The sequence below is a fragment of the Herpailurus yagouaroundi genome, unplaced genomic scaffold, assembly GCF_014898765.1.
Source record: "Herpailurus yagouaroundi ecotype Mexico unplaced genomic scaffold, PumYag 428, whole genome shotgun sequence".
In the NCBI taxonomy this organism is placed as follows: domain Eukaryota; kingdom Metazoa; phylum Chordata; class Mammalia; order Carnivora; family Felidae; genus Herpailurus; species Herpailurus yagouaroundi.
The window spans coordinates 1255988-1273123 of NW_024412645.1; the positions used below are offsets into that span (position 1 = coordinate 1255988).

The 17136-nt window shown below is 44.3% G+C and overlaps 1 protein-coding gene across 4 annotated transcripts in view; it reads right to left on the bottom strand.

Annotated features, from left to right (window-relative positions):
- The window catches only part of OSBP2 (oxysterol binding protein 2), a 178447-nt gene that overhangs the window by 54855 nt on the left and 106456 nt on the right, over positions 1 to 17136 (bottom strand). The window lies entirely within an intron of this gene.

Below are 17136 nucleotides of genomic sequence, written 5' to 3' on the forward strand. Positions count from 1 at the left end.
AATGAGCCACCCAAGTGCCCCCAAAATGTTCTATATCTTATTTGGAGTGGTGGCTATACAGTTGTATACATTTTTTAAAACTTGCAGAATGGTTAAAATCAGTTCATTTGATTGTACTTAATACATCAATAAAGTTGATTTAAAAAGAAAAAAGAGTGGGGCGCCTGGGTGGCGCAGTCGGTTAAGCGTCCGACTTCAGCCAGGTCACGATCTCGCGGTCTGTGAGTTCGAGCCCCGCGTCAGGCTCTGGGCTGATGGCTCAGAGCCTGGAGCCTGTTTCCGATTCTGTGTCTCCCTCTCTCTCTGCCCCTCCCCCGTTCATGCTCTGTCTCTCTCTGTCCCAAAAATAAAATTAAAAACGTTGAAAAAAAATTAAAAAAAAATAAAAAATAAAAAAAGAAAAAGAAAAAAGAGAATAATCACCTACTGATCCAGTTGTAGTAATATATCATACAGATATGCAGTTACACGTGCAGATATGTGGCCAAAGATTGATGTATAATAAATGTACATTTCAGCATTGTTTGCAGTAGTAATGAGTCTATAAACATCTTAGATGCCTTTCAGAATGGATTGGTTATTAAACTATGATACATGCATATAAAAGCATATTGTACAGATGTAAGAGAATCCATGAGCTTCTGTGTGATGTGAAAAAACATTGAAGACATAGTCAATGAAAAAGATCAAGGGGCAGAACAGTATAGTATGATTCAGTTTACTTTTTAAAAGGGTATCTATAATACATACATTTTTAAAGAGCACATAAGAAAAACAGTAGATAAGACCAATGAAACCAAAATCTGATTCTTTGAAAGTATCAATAAAATCTATATACTTCTAGCCAGATTGAGGAAGAATAAAAAAAGTATAACCTATTACTAATATCAGCAATGAAAGAGGGAACATCACTACAGACTTTAAAAGATAATAAGGAAGTACTGTGAATGAGTTGGTGCCCACAGATTCAACAACTTAGATGAAATAAACAAATCCTTGAAATACAAAAATACAGCAAGTTACTCAGTTAAAAAAACAAACAAACACACGAGCAGTCTATTAAAAAAATTGATTTTATAGTTAAACATCTTTAAGGAAACTCAGGGTTCAGAAGGATCTGCTGATAAGTTCTACCAAACACTTAAAGAAGAAATGATATCAATTCTATATAGAGTCTCAGAAAATTAAAGAGGAGGGAGTATCGACCGATTCATTTTATAAGGCCAGAATTACCTGATACCAAAACCAGGCAAGGACATTACAAAGCAAACACTGAAAAACCCTATAGGCCAATATTCCTCATGAACAAAGACACAAAGGTCCTCAAAAAAGTATTAAACAAATATAATCTAGCAATATATAAAAAGGGTAGTACATCATGGGATGCTTGGGTGGCTCAGTTGGTTAAGCATCGGACTCTTGATTTCGTTCAGGTCACGATCTCATGGTTTGTGAATTTGAGCCTTTGCACTGACAGTGCAGAGCCTGCTTGGGATTCTCTCTTTCCTTCTCTCTCTGCCCCTACCTCACTCTCTCTCAAAATAAAGAAATATACTTTTAAAAAAAGGGTAATTCATCTTGATTAACTGAAGTTTATCCCAGAAATGCAAACTTGGTTTAACATTCAAATATCAATCAGTGAAAGACAATCTAATTAAAAAATGGGATTTGAAAATAATAAATAAAAAAACAAGTAAATAAATAAATAAATGGATCTGAACAGCCATATCTCCAAAGAAGATATACAGATAGCCAATAAGTACATGAAAAAAATGCTCGGTGTCAGTCATCAAAAGAAGAAAATAATAAGCATTGATAAGGATGCAGAAAAACTGGAACTTTCATCCTAATGGGAATATAAAATAGTACAGCTGCTTTAGAAAACAGTTTTTTGGTAGTTATTACACAACTCAGCAATCCTATCTTAGGTATAAACGAAAACATGTGTCTACATGAAAACTTGCACATGAATGTTTATTGTACAGTAGTGTTAGTCATAATGTCCAAAAAGTGAAAACAACCAAAATGTCCATCAGCTGATAAGGACTACAGAGGAAGGAACCAGGACAGTGTCGGCACCAAGGTTTAGCTCCAGTGACCCCATTGATCAGATTGCTTCCTTCATTCCTTGAGCTTCACTCCCAACCTGAGTCTGTGAAGAACCACATCACAACCTCAGCCTCTGGCTGACAGCAACGTGAGTGAGCAGCTGGCGCGCAAAGTCTGGCCACAAGCTACGCCTATAAACCAGCACACAGCTGGGTGGCATGGCCCACCTCCTTCAAACAGAGGTGTGGGAGGAACTCCCCTACAAGAGAGGTTTTGGTAGTTTCCTTGCTTTTGCATCACTGCAGGAGCACAAAACCACATCCCTACCCCCCACCCCCCAACATGAAACAGATAAGGAAGCCAAGGTCCTCTGGAGCTAAAGACAAACTATATACATTGGGACTGGGGTGAAAACTCTGTCTCTTGATCCCCAGCACACTGCACCACTCAAAAATACTGCCTGATGACAGCTTGGGAACACAGTAATTCAATTTAGCATCTTTAATCTGTTGAATTGGTTCCTTAATCACATTACTCACTTAACATGTGTTGACTGTTGTGTGCCAGCTACCATGTGGGGTGCTGGGGACACAAGCAGCAGTCCCTAAGGATCACTAAGTCCCCAAGCCTCATTCTCCAGCCAACATCAACCCACTTCTTGGGGTGTCTGGTTCTCTCCTGTCCCAACTGCCCACTCTGTCTGCTAACCCCAGGTCATCTGTCCTGCTGAATCTTACCTGCTCTAAGGCAGCTCTTCTCTTGACCACAACTGCATCTCTGCCTAGAAAACTGCCCCAAAATATCAAACTGGTGGTAAATATCTTTGGAAAACTTTCCCTGAAATATCTCAAGAAGGAAAGCAGGAGATGATTAAACCTCAAATGAACCAGATCTTGTTACATTTAAATTTTACTTACTTTCCCTTTGCCAGGCAAAGAAGCAGAAAGGGGAAAGGTCTTAAACTTTCAACTGGTAGAGCAACTGTGATTTGTATGTGATTGTTGTTCAGCGATGCAGAGTTCAGAGGCTAAGAGAGTGAGCTGTGATCCTAACTGCCTGAGTCCAAACAAGCTTGGCTCTGTCAGGGATGTAACCTCTCTAGACTCAGTTTTCTCATATGTAAAATGGGAATAAATATAAAATCACCCTGATATGCTACAGGACTTGATCTACAAGATATCAAAATGTATTATAAAGTGCTTAAGACAGCATGGTACTAGTAAAAGGGAAAAGCAGTCCTATGAAGTGAGAGAAGAGTCCCAAAGAGATCCAAGCATATGTGGAACTTTGATAGTTGCCAGAGGTAATCGAGCAGATCAGTGGGGGGAAAAAGAACTGTTCAATAAACAGTACCAGGCCAAGTAATTGACCACATGGGGAAAAATGAAATTAACTACACATTTCACATCTTATCCAGAAATCAATTCTGGATGTATTAAGGACTTCATTGTGAAACTTTAAAACTTACAAGGAGAAAATATAGAAAAATATGTTATCTTTAGGTAGAAACCTAAGACTGAATATATCATTAGACTGATAAATTCAACTAAATTAAAATTAAGAGTGTCTCTTGACAGTGTGGTAATGGCATGAGGATATACATATAGATCAATGGGACAGAACTGAGAATCTAGAAACAAATCCTTACGTTTATGGCCAATTGATTTTCTTTAAAAAACATTTTTTTTAATGTTTATTTATTTTTAAAAGAGAGATTGACAGAATGTGAGTAGGAGAGGGGCAGAGAGAGAGGGAGACACAGAATCTGAAGCAGGCTCCAGGCTCCGAGCTGTCAGCACAGAGCCTGATGCGGGGCTCAAACTCACTAACTGGGAGATCATGACCTGAGCCAAAGTCAGAAGCTCAACCGACTGAGCCACACAAGTGCCCCTATAGCCAATTGATTTTCAGTAAGGACGCTAAGACAATTAAGTACAGAAAAAGTAATCTTTTTAAAAAATGCTGGAAAACACGCAAAAGAATGAAGTTGGACCCCTACCTCACACCACAGACAAAAACTAACTCAAAATGGATCATCCCCCTAAATGTTAAGGGCTAAAAGTATAAAATACTTTGAAGAAACACAGAAGTTAATCTTCATGAGTTTGGATTAGGCCAGTGGATACCTAGATATGACACCAAAAGCACACATGACAAAAGAAAAAAAAATAGATCAATCAGACACTAACAAAATTAAAACTTTTGTGCTATAAATGATACCATCAAGAGAGTGAGAAGACATGAGAGGAAACATCTGCAAATGATACAGCTGATAAAAGACATCCAGAAAATATAAAGAACTCATATAATAAAACTCAAACAGTAGTGCCTGGGTGGCTCAGTCAGTAAAGTATCTGAGTCTTGATTTCAGCTCAGATTATGATCTCATGGTTCATGGGATCAAGCCCCACATTGGGCTATGAGCTGACAGTGAGGAGCCTGCTTGGGATTCTCTCTCTCTACTTCTGCCACTCTCCCCATGCTCTTGCACTCAAAATAAGTAAATAAACATTAAAAAAAAGTAACTCAAATAAAACATGGACAAAGGTTAGAATAGACATTTCTCCAAAGAAGATATATGAATGATCAACAAGTACATGAAAAAATGCCCAACATTCTTAGTCATTAGGAAAATGAAAATCAAAGCCACAATGAGATAGCATTTCACACCCACTAGGATGGCAATAATAATAATAATCATAAAATAACAAGTGTTGGCAAAGAAATGGAGAAATTGCAACCCTAATACACTGCTGCCCGTGGTAATGTGAAATGGTACAGTCGTGGTAATGTGAAATGGTACAGTCGCGGCGAAAAACAGTTTGGCAGTACCTTTAAAAAGTTAAACTGTATAACTCAACAATACGATGGTATGACCCAGCAATCCCACTCGTGGGCATCTACCCAAGAGAAATGAAGGCACACAACCACACGGAAACTTATACACCAATGTTCACAGCAGCATTACTCATAATGGCCAAAAAGGAGAAATAGTACAAATGCCTATCAACTGATGAATAGATAAAATGAAATGTTGTATAACCACACAATGAGTCATTATATGGTGACAAAAAGGAGAGAAGTACTGATACATGCTATGACATGGATAAACCTTGAAAACATTATGCTAAATGAAAGAAACCAGACATAAAAATATATGACATTTATATGAAATATCTAGAATAGGCAAACCTATAGAGACAAAAAGTAGGCCAGTGGTTGCTTGGGGTTGGTAGAGGAGGGATGTGGAATGACTGCTATGGTTTCCTTTAGGAGGGACAAAAATATAATTTAGATTATGGTTGTACACCCTGTGAATACAATAAAAAACACTGAATTATACACTTTATATTAGTGAGTTTGTGGTATATGAATATTCCAATGAAGCTATTTAAACATTAGTGTGTTAAGGGGCGCCTGGGTGGCTTAGTCAGTTAAGCATCAGACTTTTGGTTTCAGCTCAGGTCACGATCTCATGGTTTCGCGAGTTTGAGAGCCCCGCACCAGGCTTTGCGCAGTCGGTACAGAGCCTGCTTGGGATTCTTTCTCTCCCTCTCTCTCTCTACCCCTCCCCTGCTCACACTGTTTCTGTCTCTCTCAAAATAAATAAATAAAAACTAAAATAAAATTAAAAAAATAAGTATGTTTATCAGAAGACATCATAAATAAAATGATACAAAAATACAAACTAAGGGTGCCTTGGTGGCTCAGTAGGTTGAGTGCCCGACTCTTGGCCTCAGCTCAGGTCATGATTTCATGGTTCATGGGATTAAGCCCCACACTGGGCTCTGTTCCTATGGCATGGAGCCTGCTTGGGATTTTTCTCTCTTTTTGTCTCTCTGCTCCTCCCCTGTTCACACATGCTCTCTATATCAAAATGAATGGATAAACATTAAAAAAAATTTTTTTAACAAATTAAAACAAAACAAACTAAAAGCTTATCACTGACAAATGGTAGGTATCAAGATTATATAAAGAGCTCCTACAGAAACATAAAAAAAGACGAACTACCAACAGAAAAGTGCATTTCACATAAGATATATGTACTCACCAATAAAACGCTTACACTATTCTGATATGAAGGAAATGCCAATTAAGATTATACAGAAATACCATTTAAGGGCCATCAGATTTGCAAGAATACATGTCACAAAACCAAGTGTTAAAGAGAATGGCAATCAAAGGGAACTCACCCATATTTACCCAATGAGAAAGTAAATCAGTACGACCATTCTGAAAAACAATCTGGTATTATTTTTCAAAACTCATCCTTTGTATATCCCATGACTGGAAATGGCTTACCTAGGTAACCCCTTGGCAAACTTTTGTACTTGGAGATGTGTACAGTAATGTTCATAGCAGCAAAGCTCATTACTGCCAAGTATCAGAAACATATCTCATGTCCATCAACAGAGAAAGGGTACATGAATTGTGATATAGTCACACAAAAGAATATTAGAAGCTGTGGAAATGAACAATAGCCACACCCAACAATGTAGATTAATCTTAAAAGCATAATGGTGAAAGAGAAAAAAACAAGTCCTAAAAGATGCATAGAGTCTGATTTTTATTTGAGCTAAAATAAAAAAATAAACAGTATACCTTCCAAACAAAATGATGTTAGACATAAGACTATATTTTTAAAAAAACCAATCACATGATAAATACAAAATTTAGGATAGTGGTTCACTGCAGGAAGAAGAAGGAAGGTACAGGGGATAGGGTAAGAGGTAAATGGATATACGCAGGTAAGTGGTAATATCCTAGCTAATTCTTGGGCTAAATTCATTCACAGAATTATTCTATGCTTTGCAGGTGACATTCGTTAAATGCACATCATCTATCTCTCTCTTGAATGTGTCCTCTCATGATGAGCCTAGTGTATACTTTTCTACATTCAGTACCATCCCATGGTATTTTTCCTGTTCAGTCAAGTACTTCTCTAAAAATTTACCAATATTTTAAGCTTCAAAACACATGTCAAACTCAAATGCATCTTCCCGCGTTAGGGTTTAACAAAATTAAAATTATTTGTGATTATCTCTGTGCAGTAGAATTACAGGTGCTTTTTCTTTTCTTCTAAGTGCTTTTTCTTTACTAAATTTTCTACACTGAGCATGAATTACCTTTGTAATCTGGAAAAAATGTCAAAAATCATTTAAATAGCCAAATGGCAATGATTTGGGACTGCGTCCACTGATCTCATCTAGCAGTGGATGGCTGGCTCCGTGGATTCCCAACTGTGCCAACTGTGTGTTTCCAGGCCTCAGTTTCCTTGTCTGTACCATTAGCGCTAGGTGAATCACCTACAAGATCCCTCTAACTGTGACAGTCATGGATTCTGTGGCTACATGATTTTCCTTCGTATGGGTAACTGAACCCTTCTCAACTTAATGTGTAATTCATATCTATACCTTCCTGATTCAAACTTTGAAAAATATAAAACATGGAAAACAAACAAACAAACGAACAAAATCCACGACTGTAAGGCCACATTTCTCATGACAGTAAGAGCTAAATCAAGTCAAGGACCATTTAAGAAAGCTCCAGGGGCGCCTGGGTGGCGCAGTCGGTTAAGCGTCCAACTTCAGCCAGGTCACGATCTCGCGGTCCGTGAGTTCGAGCCCCGCGTCAGGCTCTGGGCTGATGGCTCAGAGCCTGGAGCCTGTTTCCGATTCTGTGTCTCCCTCTCTCTCTGCCCCTCGCCCGTTCATGCTCTGTCTCTCTCTGTCCCAAAAATAAATAAACGTTGGGAAAAAAAAAAAAAAAAAAAAAGAAAGCTCCAAACTCTATGTAATTCATGGGGAGAATGCAGGAGGCACATTCCAGGAACTGTCCTCCAGGTCCCCTGCAGAATGCCACTACTGAGAACACACACCAGGGTTCACATACTCTCCTTCTTTGGAAATCCATTTGTTCCATTCAGAATGCCACCATGTTTTGGAGCCCCCTCTGAAGTTAACATTCCCCACCTCCACCCCCAGAACCCCTGCTGTTTGCAGGGGGAACATGGGGACTGGGATCAGGGAGACAGCTTGGCATTTCCAATTAAGAGCAAGTGCAACTAGCTACTGATTATCAGCAGCTATCTGCAGCCACTTGGATTAGCAACTTGTCTCTACAGAAGCAACAACTCCTCCTAGCCCTGGGCTGGCAAGAAGAGGCTCAGGAGGGGGAAGGCAAGACGGAAGTGGGAAAGGCAAAGGTGAAAGTGCACACAGGAAAAACAGCACAGGATGTTATTAAATATTCAGGGCAGTGAGGTACTTCTTGTTCTGCTTGGCAAAGGTAGGTGAAGACGAGCAGAGGGACAGCTCTCTATCAGAAAGAGCCACTAGGGGTCAGGGTGAGGTGTAAGTGGGCACAGAAATGGCCACTGAGAAAAAGTCCAGGGCGGGGGAGACCTGGGAGGGTAAACAGCCAATGTCAGTCAAGAGCAGCAGGAGCAGGGCCTCATGTCAGAAGCCCATCCATATCTGGATCTGGAATCTCTGCATCTCAACTAGGCCTTAGGAAAGCTGAAGGGTGGATTCGGCACAGTCAGGCAAACCACTTCCAAACTCTCTCCACTGCCAATTAGATGATTAGATGACTCCAAGGAGTGGACGAACGGGGGCCACCACAGGCATGTGACCTGCACAGTCACACAGGGCCCAAAGTCAGAAGGTTCTCATGCTTGGTTTAATGTTCAGCTGCCTCCCTCTTGAAACTTTTTTTTTTTTAATGTTTATTTTTGAAAGAGAGAGAGAGACAGAGCATGAGTGGGGGAGGGGCAGAGAGAGACACAGAATCCGAAGCAGGCTCCAGGCTCTGAGCTGTCAGCACAGAGCCCTACGCAGGGCTCGAACCCACAAACCAGGAGATCATGACCTGAGCCCAAGTCGGACGCTTAACTGACTGTGCCACCCAGATGCCCCTCCCTCTTGAAACTCTTAATAATTTTCAAACAAGGGGCCTCACAAGTTAGGCAGAGGATCCTGCTAGGGGATAACAGTTCCAAGGACCATTTCTCAGAACCTCACCCACCAAGCAAAGTGGAGCAGTGCCAGGGTCCCAGGCAGTCCTGTCTGGCTTGGGTTTGAGCCATGTCTGACGTAAACCAACAACACTCATAATGCTACCCTTTGGGTTTCCACACAGGGCAGGAAAAGATGTAGCTGATGAGCCATGGAAGGGTAACCACAAATAATAATGAAATTCGCAGGTAGGAGGAAATTCATCCTTTCTGCTTAGTTAAATGCAAGTTTAAACACTAATAAGGCACAATCTTATGCCTGGCTAAAAAATACTCGCAGAATGATGGAAGGCTAGTGCAGGGCAGGGGGAGAGGACAAGATGTCCACACCCAGCCCCGAGAGCGTGATGGACCAGAACACTTTGGGCCCAGGGCCATGCAGTTGCCAGAGGGAAGCAATCACTCTCTTTGACTCAGCAACAGTACTCTTGGGAATTTGTCCGGAAAGAGACACCAAAGAAAAATCTTATGTGCCAAAGATGCTCAGGCAGCAGTTTGGCTCTGGTGACAATCTGGGAAGAAACGAAATGTCTAACAGAAGGAAAAGATGTTCCACAGCCATTCAACAGATACTTCTTAAGCCTGTGATAACGTGGGAAAGTGCTTATGATGTACAAGCCATGTGAAAATGGTATTTTTTTTTTTTTTTGTATCTCAATGATGTAAAAAGGATGTTTGCATAAAGGAAAAACACTGACTAAAAATAGAGACCTAAAAACAGCGACGTGAGTTATGGAAACACCAGGATCTTGAACATCTGGAATTGTTGCTTTAATGGTAAACAACCCTTAAAAATAATGAATGTGCAGGATGCAGAAGATTGGCCCAGATGAACCCCAGTTTGGCTAAGAATAAAGTCTGTGTGTATGTCTGTTGGGGGAGGTGAAGAGTGGGTATGGGGAGGGGATTTCATCACACAGAAAAGCAGCTTCTAAATGGTTAATGAGCCAAGAGTCATGCTCTAGGGGCCCCTCCAAACAAACTGCGCTGCTTCTGATGCAGGCAGAGGGTGGGACCCACGGGGCTTTGCTGGCTGTCAGTTCTAGCCTCTCAGGGAAAACATCTGTCCATGAACCAGCTCCCACCGATAGCCACAAGGACACTGGGCCCACCAGGCCAGGACGCAGAGCGCTGCCCACGTGGGGATCCCCCTTCCTTGAGTCCGTGGCCTCCTTTGACCTCACCACACCATCCAGCCTGAGTAGCTACTATTTCTGAAGATGTGCGTCAGGTGTCATTATTCAACACACACGTCAGAGGAAAACAGGACATAAAAGGAAATTTATCTCTGGCAGCCTGAACCCCATAACCTCATCTTTATTCACATTGTTCATCTATTTGATCAGATGCTGCTGCTGGTCTGTGCTGACTGGCACTTTACAGGAAAACCAGGCAGCCAGGGAACGACTTGTTTCTGCAGAGGGCAGTACTGCACGCTGCAGGACACTCACTCATGAGGTCAGAGGAATAAGTACCTACTGCAAACCTCTCAGTCCCCATGAAGACTGACTCAGGCTGCCTCTTTCTCCCGTGGCTTGGAGGCCTCTCTATTTTGCCGGCTTCCCTGAGGCCTCTGCACATAGCTTCACATGGCATCTCTGAGTCCTTCTCCCACTTTGGCCTATGCCAGGCTCCCTGCAGTCATCTCTCTTGGCATGGCACCTGGACAGCCCTCTCTCTCTTTGCCTAGAGACAACAGAGGTCGTTGTGTAATCCTTGGGGCCAAACATTGCTCTTAGGAAGTGTTGATATTGACAGGGCTATTGCTTATGGTTGAGCTGGTTGCCCACTGCACAACCATAGGGGGCACCTTTCACAACAGACACTGTATATTTGTTTTTATTACAACAGCAAATGAAGAAAAAAAAGAGCACTGCTCTAACAAAATTAGTATACTACAACAGTTTCAGGTTAAGTGGAGGTAAAAGATCTTGAAGGAGGGGTGCCCTTTTCTAAAGATGGGCACCAAGTGGGCTCACTGCAGCCCTGCACACCAGCCTGTGAACAATCAGTGAACCAGCTCCCCAGAGAACACATCACACTCTCTAGGCTCCTTGCAGCCACCAATGGCAACAGAACCCTGGCTGGGGCAGCCCAGGGCCCATTACAGTCTTGTCACCTCCATGCTGCCAGTACCCTCCTCACTGGCATGCTGCTGCTCAAGGGCACAGCCATGAATGCACAAGCAGCTTCTATTCTCTACTGTCCTCCAAGTAGAGGCCACTTCTGTTCATGACCCTCTTTTCCCTCTCAGCCCTCAAATCCAGCACAGGGGTCCACTTGCCACCTAGGGGCTCAGAGTTTACACAGGAAGCCTATTTGCAGACAGGGAATTCTGCACAGCCAGTCCAGAGCACTGGGGGAAGCCCACTCTGCCCACCTTTCTCCACTACCCACCCCCCCCGCCATTACCTCTCTGTTCTCCCTACCTGATGGCCTCCCCCTTACACATGGTGATACCCACATGCTCTCCCACGTGCAGCCCTCCTCAGTATCCCCAACATGTCGTTCTCTCTACCTGCGATGCCCCTGCATGCAGCCCATCCAACCCACCCACCCTACTTAGCTGCCTGCCCAGAGTGGGCCCTCCATGCTGGGCTCCCTGCCTACCTACCTGTCGCATCACTGCCCCCTAGCAGAGCTCATGGACTCCTGAGAGCTTCATGCTGTGTGAATAGGCTCAAATCTTCTCCACAAGGCATGAACTCCTGAGTTCTGAATTTGGCCAGCCAGGGCCATGCTCATCATCCATTCCTTCCCAGGGGCAAAGGGGTGGCAGGAGAGGAACCCATGTGGTGGCTCAGAAGGATGTGGGCAGGGCTCCAGCATGCCCAGCCCCTTTGGGCTAGATTCCTGTCACCTGGCTGTGGATGCTGTGTGTTCCATACAGCTACTGGGACAGTTCTTAGCATAGAGTGAATGACTAACCAGATTTCCTGCTAAAATAGAAAAGAAAAATTCTACTGTCTTCTCTTACCATTTAATGCTCTTCACTCTGACCCAAAAGCATTGAAACATTTAAAACTTCCCCCTGGCATTTAGCGTTTTCAATAAGGAATCCCCCCCAAATCACCACACTTAGCACTTCCCATGTTCTGCCCCAGAAATTGAGGCCCAGGCCTCACCAATGTGGCCTCTAGCTAGGCCAGGCTTGTTCAGAGTCCAGCAGATTCTTGGTCTATACCGTTCCCTTGCTGGCCTTCCCCTGCCCCTTGACCATCCATTCTACTGACACACGATAAATGCTGGCAGAGCATGCAGGCTCTGGGTCCCACTTAAGCCTGTGATCTTGGGAAAGTCTTTTAGCTTCAGTTTCCCCATCCACAGAATGATACAGTACAATGATACAATAATCATCATATTTGCCACTACTGATTAAGCCCCCTTATGTGTGCCAAGGGCTTCACATTCCCTTTCATTTCAAGCTCCACAAAGTAATAGTAATAAGGATGAGCAGCTACAGGTAGGCAGACAGAGGCTCCCACCAGGCAACATGCTTGTGAGAGAATGTCCTCCTTCCATGCATCACACCAAGTAATGGTGACCACTCATGAGGTCAGATGTCCTTCCCAGGGTGGACATAAATGGGGTCAATGCTACTCTAAAGCCTCCTTTGTACAAGCCATACACCACCTGCAGAGCCAGCAGAGCTCACATCCTTTCCTGCCTACCTGTCCTTTTGGATCCAACCCACCAGTGAGGCTCTGCTCCGCCTCTTGCCTGTCAAGGGCCCTGACAGCTCGCTCAAGCCTAACTGAGCACCTGCCTATCCCCACCCCCTACCTGCCCACTCATCCTCATCCTCCAACACCCATCTGGGCACCACTTCCTCCAGGAAGTTCCTTATGATCTCTCACATTTACCTAAGAGCCCCACTTCCTCATACCTCTGAGCTTCCCTGGTTGTTCCAGGGGAGGCACTTACCATGGTAGGATGAGAAGAGGCAAAGCAGGACAGATTCCACCCCTTGCTCCAATATTTAAACGTATTTGTATTTTCTTTTAGAGAGTGTTTGTGTGTGTGTGTGTGTGTGTGTGTGTGTGTGTGTGTGTGTGTGAGCAGGGGACAGGGGCAGAGGGAGAGAGAGAAAAGAGAGAGAGAATCTTAAACAGGTTCCATGTTCAACACGGAGCCTGATAATGAGGCTCAAACCACAACGCTGGGATCATGACCTGTGCTGAAATTGAGTTGGATGCCTAACCAAGTGAGACACCCAGGAGCCTCTATTCCTTCAATCTTGAGTTAGGAGAGTTCCAGTGAACCAGGAGAAACCTGTTTCCCAGAGGGAAAACAGGAGGCTGAGAACCCCAGCTTCAAGGGGAAGACACCAGCCAAGAATGCTCCTGACCACTCAGCCTCAGATGGCCCTTCCCTCCATTCACTTCCATGCTGGTGGGTTGGTTATAATAGCAATTTGCAAAGGGCCAAGTACCAGGAGTAGGGGGCACATCACAGACACAGGCGGAACCCAGGCTCCACCTTTGGGAGCTTACAGCCTCTGAGGGGGACATGGCTTGTAGTCAAACAACCCAGGTCCGCTACAGGAGGCAGGCCCAGGAGAGGCCTGAGGGGAGAGGTAACCTTTGAGGGGTTTGGGGAAGCTTCAGGAAGAACTAGGATGGGCACAGGGACTCCAAGGAAGAATCTGATTAACATGTGAGGGATGAGCAAAGGCATTCGGCTGAGTGGGCAGAGCAGAGTGAGGCTGGACTGGGTGGGCTGTGAGGCCAGGCCCAGTGAGGTCAGAATTGCTAATCTCCAGGCACTGCACTAGGGGGCCATTCAGTACACACACAGAAAATGATTAGCACAGAGAGCTAGTCTTTCACTTTGTGCCTCAGTCCTTCTTCCCAAGGACCTCAGCAGACACCTGGGAGCACAATGCAGGGAAACACAAGATCAGTTGGCAAGCCCCAAAATGAACACAAAAGAACCCCACCTATGACTTTTTGAAGGACACCATACCCAACAGCAATTCTCAGCTGATGTTCCATGGGAAGCAGTCTCTGAGAATGGTACCTGTTCTAGGCCTCAAAGATGCAAAAACAAACAAACAACCCTCATCAAAACAACAGGCCCTCAGAACAGTCAAGTACCTGGCACTATATCATACCTACACTCTAGAAGCTGGAGCATGCTTGCCACTGACTCTGTTGGGAGCCTGTGCAAAGACACCTGACCTGCCTGACCCCATAAACTTGCCCTTGATGATGGCTCATGTTGCTACCATTGCCCCGATCCCCTCCTGTTTCCGTGACACATCACCCAGTCTTCGCCAAGCTCAGTTCAGCCTCTCTCCACTGTGCAAGTGCTGCCAATCAGAGCTGGGCTCAGAAGATGGAGGCTGGCTCATGGGTACACAGGGGCTCTTTGAGGCCACAAATGGGAAAGTGGCAACCTCAGCAGAGCTGCAGACAGGCCAAGGTCACCTGGCTCTGACCTCTGGTGAGTCTTCGTGGCCAGGGCAAGGGGTCCCTATTTCCTGCTCTTTCAGAACTTCAGTTAAGCATCCAACTCTTGGTTTCAGCTCAGGTCATGATCTCACTGTTCTCAGAGTTCACTGCTGGTGGGGAGTTTGCTTAGGATTCTCTCTCTCCTTCTCTCTCCGCTCCTCCACTTCTCTCTCTCTCAAAATAAATAAGGTTTTTTAAAAAAGAGAACTTTACATTCCAAAAAGATGCAGAAGTTCTATATACAACTGTCCACATGTGCACACACAAGCAAATAAGTGAACGGCCAATGGCTGAATTCAGAGCTTACGAGAGACCCTGAATGGGCATTCCCTCATCTGTGGTTCCTGGCTCTGTTTGAAACACAGGGACACACAGATTGATTGATTGACTAATTAGTAGGTGTGGATATATATTATCTTATTTCAATTTCCTAGCAATCTTGCCAGGTAAGTAGGTTTAATGCCATCTTTTAGACAAGAAAATTGCAGATCAGAAAGGTCAAGAAGCTAGCTGAAGGTCAGGCAAGCACTGGAGGTGTGGTTTGAATAGCCCATTGCCCACTGAGGAGCAGCCTCCCATCAACAGACCCCCAGGGCTCCTTTTCACAAGCCCAGGTCTGAGGGCAGGACAGACACTAGGCCTTCTCAACCCACTCCTCTCTGTCATTTACAGAGGCGGGAGCATCCCCCCTCCACAGAGGGACAGGGACTTGCCCATGGTCACCCAGCCCAGCAGCAGAGTCAGGAGAAGTACTCAGGCTCCCTGACACCCTGGATCCATGGTGGGAACCCACCCCCACGCAGAGTAATAGCCCATGTGATGAACCTCTACAGGTCCAGATGCCACCCTGCCACCTAAATGATCACTACCTGGATCTCAGCCCCTAGTGCCTAGGGCAGGCTGCTAGCCCAGCTCTCTCTTCAACCTGCACAATTTCACCGGGACCCTTCTCTGAGGGTAGATGTGTCTAGAATGGCCTCTCATTGCAATACCCTTCAATGTCTCTGAAAGGAGAAGGCCAGTCTCACCTCATTTGCAAGCTGGGGATGAGGGCCCCACCTGTGCCTGTTACACCCACACTTGAGGGGCCAAGAGGCTCCCACCTCCCAGAGCTGACCGCTAACCAGGCCCCCCGCAGGGTCCATCTCTGCGCTTCTCATTCCGCTCTTTCTAGCTGGCCAGGTTTGCAAGCATTATCCTGCCCACAGAAATGTTCTGTTTGGTCTTACAGAATGTTTACTCACATGGCACCAGAGGGACACACTCTGCAGTCTGCCCCCAGGGCATCTGACATTGAGGCTGAATCCTGGCTGCTCTTGACCCACTGTGCTGGCTCCTGGGGCTCCTCCCACAGCCGAGCAAGCTCCCTTCCAGGTCCTGTTCTAAGCACCATGCCCACCCAACGACAACTTCCACAGCTCCTCATCCTCAGACCTACTGTGGAGAGTGGGACACAAGAGAGGTAAGAAGGAAGGTCTGGCCTGGAGGGGTCTAGCAGTCAAAGAGGTTACTCTTGGGGCATGTGGATGGCTCAGTTGGTTAAGCATCCAACTCCTGATTTCAGTTCAGGTCATGATCTCACAGTTTTTGAGTTCAAGCCCTGCATCAGGCTCTGCGCTGACAGTGCGGAGCCTGCTTGGAATTCTCTCTCTCTCTCCCTCTGCCCCTCCCCCACTCATGCCGTGTGTGTGTGTGTGTGTGTGTGTGTGTGTGTGTGTGTGTGTACAAAACAAGTTACTGTCATCAGTCCTGAGGTACAGCTGCTTTTTAGCTTTCAGACAAAGATGAGCATCCTCACAACCAAGCAGAAAGCAAGTGGATATGAAGCCCAATGCTCCCTGTCAGCAGCCAAATGTTCAAGAGAATGGTGACCAAGAAAATCATCAGCAGGACAATAGAAGAAAAACAGCTTAATACCTAACTGTATATTCTCTTCTTTTTTAAAAAATTAACTCCAAAATTCACCCTCAGAATAAATTCATCCAAAGTGATAACAGGAACATCATTTAAACTTTTCATTAAGAACATAACTGCATTAGAAATGACACTATATCCAAAATAAAAGTTGGAAATCAAAACCAATCTAAAACCAGAAGACATACTTTAGACAAAATTCACTTGGAAGTTTCTGTAAAGGATTCTCAAGATGGAGCCACAGCATCAGCACCCAGTAAAATAAATTTCAAATGTTTGTAATTACAAACACTCCATGACTTCAGATGGTGTTTTCAGGAGACTCTGGATGATTAAACCTGACTCCAGGGCTGAGGCTTGGAGTCTACAACTTCAAGGATGTCTGCCCTAAACCAGGGCTTTATAAAGCTATTAGTGTGACCAGTCAGCAAAATTAATTACAAGGCTCATTACAGATCAGAGGGAGTTAATTTCTAAAAGGAGCTCTTTCTAACAAATTCATGTTAAGTGAATTTAACTGCCTCTGTGTCTTCTAGATCTAGAGAGTCAAAGAACCCTATTTTTTCTTAGAGTTTGAAATTATAACAAACAATACGGTAAATACAGCAAGTTTCACTCGTGCAAAATCTCCAAAAATGCAAGTTTCACGCATCAGGAACCGCAAGCAGGAGCTTCACCAGTTTGCAAGGCTTTAACCTTAACAAC